The sequence below is a fragment of the Canis lupus genome, chromosome 28 (genome assembly GCF_011100685.1).
Source record: "Canis lupus familiaris isolate Mischka breed German Shepherd chromosome 28, alternate assembly UU_Cfam_GSD_1.0, whole genome shotgun sequence".
Taxonomy (NCBI): Eukaryota; Metazoa; Chordata; class Mammalia; order Carnivora; family Canidae; genus Canis; species Canis lupus.
Window position 1 is genome coordinate 22957500 of NC_049249.1, and position 7963 is coordinate 22965462.

At 40.2% G+C, this 7963-nt stretch overlaps 1 pseudogene; it reads left to right on the forward strand.

Moving 5' to 3' along the window:
• The first annotated feature begins 2713 nt into the window (after positions 1–2713).
• On the forward strand, positions 2714–3464 carry LOC111093018 (annotated as a pseudogene).
• Positions 3465–7963: the final 4499 nt, after the last annotated feature.

A 7963-nucleotide genomic window follows, 5' to 3' on the forward strand; every position in this document is an offset into this window, starting at 1 on the left:
AGAAAAGGTCACCCAGGATTTTAAATGCAGTGTGAAAATGGAAATTACTAATCCTGAGAAGTGGATTGGCACCCTTGAAGTTTCTCTCTAAGCTTGAGATGGTACCTATGTATATGAAAGATTGGGGAGATGAGAAATTTAAGATAGGGAGGCCACTTAGATGAGGATTGAGGTACTCCAGGTGAGGGCAAATGTGATTATAGTAATGAACAGTCTATGGACAGGCCCTAGGCAGACTTGGAACCATTCAGAATATGAATGAGAAGGAGATATGGATACGTGTCTGATTATGTGAAAGTGATTTACAGCAAGGGCTTCAATATGGGGAGACATGTGGCAGTGTGTGTCCCAATCCAGATTGCAGCTAATGAAGATAAATTAGTTAAAAAATAAACACATTTAAAACCTGCTATACTGACCTATGTCTATTAGGCCTTTTAGGACCTAATTCAAGAATGCTCCTCCTCCAAGAATTTCCTAGCTACAGAAATAGATCTTGCTTATAGTTCTTTTTTTTTTCTTTAAGATTTATTTATTTATTTTTAGAGAGAGAGAGAGATACAGAGAGAGCAAACAGAGGGAAGGACAGAGGGACTCCCTGCTGAGCAAGGAACCAGATGTAGGGCTTGATCCCACAACCCATGAGATCCCGACCTGAGCCAAAACCAAGAGTTGGACCCTCAAACGACTGAGCCTTGCAGGTGCCCCTTGCTTACAGTTCTTATGCAATCAGAATACAAGCAATTGTGGGGAAAATCATAGGAAAAAGGCAGTGTCTTTTATACCTTTGTTACCCACTAAATATTCTAGTATAGTGCCAGGCATACAGTAAGTGATACTAAACCGGTGCAGAATGAATCACCCTGATAGACAACTCCTGCAAATACAGGTCACATACACATCAAAGTAGCTGCTTAGAATGGGGAGATGTGAAAAGGAGAAGTTCTCCAGGGTCAAGGAGATAACCATCAGGACCATGTGGATAGAGCACAGGAGAGTTCTTGAAAAATTTAAGTCATTACCCATTACAGGGTAAAGGGATTCTTAAGGGCTTGGGAATGGTGCTTGGAGGGGCTCATGCATAGAGCTGAAGTGGTTACAGAATTGAAACATAGAAAGAAATGAAACAAATGAAGTCCATTCCAGTGATTTTAATCAAAAGGGAAAAATTTTTATTTACCTGTGGGTTAATGAGAAAACAATTTGAGATATTAGGGGGTGGTAAGATATGTTAACTAGAGCTCTCTTCACAAAATGCTTTTGGAGGCTCCTTAAAAGGAGGTGACTAAAGGTTAGGAAATTGTAAAATTAATTATTTCCCAGTATTTTCTGTGAGACTACAGCCTGCATAGACACACACACACACACACACACACACACACACACGTTTGCCTTTACTTGTGGGATACAAACTATATGAAATCTTATGTACCTCAAACGTACATATCACTTAATGTTGAAATATTAGAACCATTCATACTAAAATTGGGAATTAGAAAAGTATGGCTACTATGATCACTACTATTCAACATTTTAATGAAGATATTAGACAATGCAATAAGACATGGATAATAAGTAATAGCCACTAGACAGAAAGAGCTACTGCTGATAGTACTTGGGATTTATCCAAAAATCTAAGTAGTTTGTCAGGTAACCTTTGAATTTTCTATTAGAACTCAAGAAAATTCAGCAAGTTTGATGGATTCTCTCTCTCTCTTATCATCTGTGTACACCAATGCTAGTTATAAAGTACAATTTTCTAATATGAACATAAAGAGAAGTATAAAGCTTACTGAGACACAGAAATGAAGACTTAATAAAATAGAAGTATGCCATATTTGTGTTTAGAAAGACTCAATAAATTCTTCAAAAATTAATCTAAAAATTTAGTTGCATTCCCAGTAAAATTTCTATGAAATTTGACAATTTAATCCTAAAATCCTTATGGAATAGAAAATGTACAAGAGAAAATATTTTTTTTAAGAAAAAAGAAAATAGCGATGGAGATATGGTTTGTTAGACATCAAAATATAATATAAAGCTGTAGTAACGGACAGGATACAGCACTGGAATGGAAGTAGATAAAAAGAGATCAGTAGAACTCAATAGAATCAAGAGATAAGCGGTATGTGGGTGGCTCAGTGACTGGGTGTCTGCCTTCGGCTCAGGGTGTGATCCCGCGGTCCTGGGATCAAGTCCCAAATTGGGCTCCCTGCGAGGAGACTGCTTCTCCTTCTGCCTATGTCTCTGCCTCTCTCTTTGTGTCTCTCATGAATAAATAAATAAAATCTTAAAAAAAAAAAGAATCCAGAGATAAATGTATTCTAGAGCTAGCATTTCATATAATCAAGGAAAGAACTTGAGACAATTGTCTAGCTATCTGAAAAGAAAGAAAATTAGATCCATATCTAAAACAATATACATTATTAACTCTAGGGGAAGGACCTAGCCCTATATCATCTGCTGAGTAATTGGTAGGTGGCAAGAGAGGTTGTGGCTCGCCCTCCAGTCTGCCAGGGTCATGTGCCTTATTGTAAGCCAAGTAGGATGAGGGCTCTTGGGCTTCACAGGGAATCTGGAGTCCTGACTCCAACTTGGGGGCTCCATTTGGCATTCAGGGGAGCATGGGACATGCTCTGCAATTTTGGGCAATGTCTCTAGCCAACTCTTTCCTTTTTTTTTTTTTTTTTTTTTTTTTCCCAACTCCTTCCTGATGCTACTGCTGAGCAGCCTGTGCCTGGTGGGGATTGGCCCCAATCTTGCACTGGCCCCTGAGCTGCTGCTGGACCTTGGCAGGCACAGCAACTGCTGATCCATGCAGCGTTTGGCCCTATTTGGCCAGTTCCTGAGCCTGCTACAGGAGTGCCGCCACATGGGCACAATGCAGTTCCTGCACTCTCTGCCCTGCTCACCCTAGCCGGTGGGCTAATAGCAACACTGCTGGCAGGCCTAGCAAGTCCAGTGAAGCTGATGGCTGCAGTTCCATGCCTGTCCACCTGGCCATGCTGGTGGGGCTGGGTTACCACCCTAGACAGCCCCAGGGGATACTGTCATTGTGGCTGCTGCCTAGATACCACTGCTTAGCTCTGAGTCACCCACCCTACAGCTCTTCTGTGGCCTTCTTGCTGGCCTGGCCTATACAGCTGGGCCCTTCCAATGGTTGGAGCTTTCTGAGTGTCTACTGTGGGCAATGTAAGAGGGTGTCTTTTGTAGGACCCAGGTGAAGTATTGGTCACTCAGACTCCTTCCTACCTAGGTGGTCTGGCTAAACTGCCTATCACTCATTCTACTACCCCAGATCTCCTTATATGGCCTCCTCTAGCCTCTGGTTCTACAGTGAAAGTCTCAACTTGGCTGTCTCCAGGCCTGGAGCCTGTGCAGTGGAACTGAGAGAGAAGTCCTCAGAGATGGGCCTGGCCTGGTCAAGGACCCTCAAGGACCCCACTGTGCACAGCCCTGGATGAGCTGATGCTACAGGAGAGGATCTGGGCCTCACTCCCTGAGGGGCCATCCCAGTGTTCTGTGAGACCACTATGGCTGTCTCTGTCCTCTGTCTTCTCTCTGCAGTAAGACAGGGTCTCCTGTTTCAGGGGCTGGAGCTAGCCCTGACATTCCCTCCCTGTGTATCACATCCCACAGGCTGCAGCAGCTGGGGCACATGGGCTTCCCCACAGAGCAGGCAGTGGTGGCACTGGCAACCACAGGCTGTGTGGAAGGTACCCTGTCACTGTTGGTTGGGGGTGAGGGGGCCACTGAGGCTCTGATGATTCAGGGAAGGGGCAACTTACCTACTCTGAGGCTCTGGTCCTCCCCAACACATGCAGGCCCACCAGTGACAAGAGGCTTGACCTATGGTTGGGTAGTCTAAACCTCAGTGTTCTCTGCTGACAGTCACAGTGGGGTACAGGAGAGGCCCTCTTCAGCACACCCCCCTTGGCACTGTTTAGAAAAAAAACAGTTTAGGGTGCCTGGGTGGCTCAGTCAATTGTCTGACTGCTGATCTTGGCTTGGGTCTTGATTTCAGTCTTGTGAATTCAAAATAAAAAAGAATAATAACCAGCTCATTTTTCAACCTGGACCAAATTGGGGGCAAAACAAAAATTCTAGATTAATTAAAAATAAAAATGTAAAAAGCATTATCATAAAAGAAGAAAGTATAGGGAAAAAATGACAGTAAATATTGGGGGCAGAGATTTTTAAGTTAGACACAGGTTGAATAACTTGACTGTACTCAAATTATCTAACAAAACACATTAAGTTAAAATAAAATAACATTTATGTTGCAAATCTTTTCTTTCAGTCTAGCAGGTACATATTTTAAATATATAAAGCCTTTCTATTAATAAGAAAAAGGCAAAAATACAACCCAGTAATTTGTAGAAAAAGAAATTCAAATAGCTGGAAATACATGAAAAGATATGAAACTTCACTTGTAATCAGAAAAATACAAATGAAACATCAATGAAATACCAGTTTTGCTCCCATAAATTTGGAAGAGAAGGTAGAAGTAGTAAAAGGCTGAGGGGAAGAAGAAGATAATGAGGATTTATATATTGCTTTTGGTGCTGACTTTGACTGATACAGCCTCTTCTGGAGAAAAATTTCACAATGTCTATGAGATTTAATACTTATATCCTTTTATTTGGCAATCCATTTTAAAGTAGTATTTTCTTAGAAAAATATTCCCATGTGTCCACAATGCAATGTACATATCACATTGTTGTTTATCACAGTAACAAACCGAACGTGACTAACTGTCCATTACATAGGGACAGTTAAATGAAGGACTTCATCTGTTCTATGGAATATTATGTACTAGTGAAAAAGAATGAGGTAGATTTGTGTGTACTGTCATAGATCTCTAAGATCTGCTGTCACTCAAAAGCAATTTATAAGATAATACAAAATGCAATTCTCTCTATGTAAAAACAAGCAAACAAAGCAAAAATACATAATTCTAAATATGAACATACACACATTTAAATATACAGATAAATATCTGGATGTATATACACCAAACTGTAGAAAATTGTATCTGGGAAAGGCTATGAGTTTGGTGTGGCAAAGGGGATTGTTTTATAGAATTATTTATCTGTTTGGACTTTTATAAGAATGTATAACTTGGGGGCACCTGGGTGGTTCAGTTAGTTAAGTGTCTGCCTTCAGCTCAGGTCATGATCTCCGGGTCCTGGGATCGAGCCCTGCACTGGGATCCCAGCTCAGCATAGAGACTGCTTCTTTCTCTTCCTCTACTGCAACCCCTGCTTGTGCTCGCTCTCTCTTTCTCAAATAAATAAATAAATAAATAAATAAATAAATAAATAAATAACTCTTAAAAATGTATGAATTAATTACATGATTAACAATAATAAATAAAAACTAAAGCAAACAAAAGTCCAAGCAAGTAACCAAGAGGTAACAAGATTACCTCTCATGCCTCTAGAGATCTTGATCTTTTACATTGCATAATTGCATATTTCTTATTTTGTATAATTGCACATTCCTCCTTTCCAGCAAACTTCTTATTTCCCTTTTAGGATTTGTCTTTGGAAATGTCAATGCCAGAGACCAGTCCATTAGCTAATTAGGCACATTTCTGAGTATACAATTACCTTAAGGGATAAAAGATGTTGCATCTCACATCCAGACCTTGGCTAATATGTAGATCATTAACTCAAGCCTGATTCATTAAATTTTGTGAAGATATAGGAGAGCCCTTCTTATTGTTTTTAAATAAAGCACTAAAAATTTCACCACTTCCAGTGATGTGAATTTATTGGCCCATATTAGCTTTTCACCAGTTTTACATTATCCTGAGTTCTCTATATAATATTGCTCACATCACTGATTAGAATCTAGTCTTTAGCCATAAACAATGGAAAGTAATTGGGCTTTTAATAACGTAATCAAATAAGTCAAAAAGGACACTCTTAAAAAACCATTTTTGTTCAACATTACATTTTCTCTGGAAAACAGAAAGGTTGTGAAAAATCGTATTTTTATATGGATGTCTGTTCTAAAACGTCTTGGTGGGTCACCTTCTAATTCCCATTCCTTATTCAATAAATATTTCTTGGGGCACTTGGGTAGCTCAGTGGTTGAGTGTCTGCCTTTGGCTCAGGTGGTGATTCAGGGATCCTGGGATCGAGCTCCACATCAGGCTCCCTGCAGGAAGTCTGCTTCTCGCTTCGCCTATGTCTCTGCCTCTCTCTGTTTCTCATGAATAAATAAAATCTTAGATAAATAATACATTAAATAAATAAATAACAACAAATATATCTTTTTTAAAGATTTTATTTATTCATGAGAGACACACACGGAGAGAAAGAGAGAGAGAGAGAGAGAGAGACACAGGCAGAGTGAGAAGCAGATCCCATTCAGGGACCCCGACGTGGGACTCGATCCCAGGTCTCCAGGATCATGCCCTGGGCCGAAGGTGGCACTAAACCACTCAGCCACCCAGGCTGCCCAACAAATATTTCTTAAACCTTTATGTGTCGGGCACTATGCTGAGCCCTGGGGTTATGAGCATCTACAAGACCTTCTTGCCATCATGAGCTTACAATGTGGAGAGGATGAAAGACAATGAAAACATGACAATATTGTGTAAAATGTGCTGTGATGTACAGGAAATATAGTTTTCTAAAAGGGGCTTAGGGGGGGTAGCAAATGTGTACTCTAGGAGGTTAAGAAAGGCTTCCTTGAGGAAGACAGATTCAAGACATGCAATTAAATGCTTGAACTGGACTCTCTTGCCAGTCTCCCCATTCTACTCAGCAACTTGCTCCCCCTCCCTCACCATCCAAATTATGGCAAAATAACTGACATCACTCTGGGTTTAGGTAATTCCCCATTCAGCTGCAGATTCTTGTGTACCAAACCTGCCCTTGTAAAAGCAAGGGAGGGTGTTCATCTTCCCGAGGCTGTTCTGAGATGCTAAATCATCATAATGGTCCCACTTACTGTCCTTGCTTTTAGTAATGCCACAGTCAGGAAAACCCTCCCCCAGCAACCCTTTCTTTCTTGTGGTCTAATAGACACTTTCTAATTTGCAATTGAATTTATCATAATCTGCACTTCTTAAGGTTTACACTTCACTAGGTAAAGTTTCTGAGTTTATTCTAATAACCTCTTATAGTGAATAGTGTCTACTATATTAAGGGGTTTTCCAGAACCTTTACTTATATGATAAGCAGGAATACCAACTACCCTGCCCATGCTCAACCCCGCCAATTAAAATAAATACATATGCATATATATGCATGTGTGTGTGTGTGTGTTTGTGTGTGTGTGTGCTGGAATTTGCGTATCTTCTTCATGATTATTCAGCAACATGACTCAGCAGTTTGGAAGGAGGTTTGGGAAGGGGGGAAATTTTGCCCTTAACAGAGGGTGAGAAGGAAAGGAGGAGCTGAGGAACCTTTGAGCTCTCCCTCCTCCCAACACTAGGAGGACAATTTTTTTTGCCAACTTTCTTCCTATATGTTACCTAAAATTTAAGCCCTTCCACACCCATGGCTGTGCTTCCTAATTGTTCCCAAATGTCATAAAACATAAAGCCTTATGTATAGTGGACTAGTGCACAATTTTTGTTCATGATGATAAGAGAAGTACGAGAAGAATCTTAAGTAGAAGAGATAAAAGTATATGTGGGAGGAAAAAGGTAAGTGCTGATGCTGACAATTTAAGTCTTCCAAAATGTACCAGAATATTTTCTTTTAAAAGAAATTGCTAATACCCAGAAGTGGGATGGCTGGATCATATAGTAGTTCTGTTTTTAATTTTTTAAGGGATCGTCATGCTGTTTTCCATGGTGGGCCCACCAATTTACCAATTGTATACAATGGTATAGAAAAGTTCCCTTTTCTCCACAAACTCACCAACATTTATCCTTTGTTTTTTCTGATAATAGTAGTGAGCTTCAAGACACACTACCCCTAACTTAAATAGGATACCTTGGCAT